The sequence below is a fragment of the Octopus bimaculoides genome, unplaced genomic scaffold, assembly GCF_001194135.2.
Source record: "Octopus bimaculoides isolate UCB-OBI-ISO-001 unplaced genomic scaffold, ASM119413v2 Scaffold_145100, whole genome shotgun sequence".
NCBI classification, from domain to species: Eukaryota; Metazoa; Mollusca; class Cephalopoda; order Octopoda; family Octopodidae; genus Octopus; species Octopus bimaculoides.
Genome location: NW_026316481.1, coordinates 1 through 310, shown reverse-complemented (window position 1 = coordinate 310; position 310 = coordinate 1). Strand labels below are relative to the sequence as shown.

General features: G+C 36.1%; 1 non-coding gene across 1 annotated transcript; it reads left to right on the top strand.

Moving 5' to 3' along the window:
- Positions 1-55: 55 nt before the first annotated feature.
- Trnap-agg (transfer RNA proline (anticodon AGG)) lies at positions 56-127 on the top strand. The gene has a single exon. It is a non-coding gene; the product is annotated as a tRNA-Pro (tRNA).
- The last annotated feature ends 183 nt before the right edge of the window (positions 128-310 follow it).

The window sequence follows — 310 nt, the reverse complement described above, 5'->3', positions numbered from 1 at the left end:
ACTCGCCACTACATAGTTACAATTACTAGATAATTTTCAGCGAGAATTGTCAGTTGGCTCGTTGATCTAGGGGTATGATTTTCGCTTAGGGTGCGAGAGGTCCCGGGTTCGAATCCCGGACGAACCCATTAATTTTCTGCTTTATTTTTATATTTACACTTCTGATACTATATTATTTAAAACGTTTTTTTCTTTATTTCCTCAACCCAATTTTAAATTCTGTAGATTTTCATGAGTTACTTTCAGCTTGAAACTTTTTTGCAAAGATTTTTTAACATAAGCACAGGCGTGGATGTTGGGAAGAAGCTCC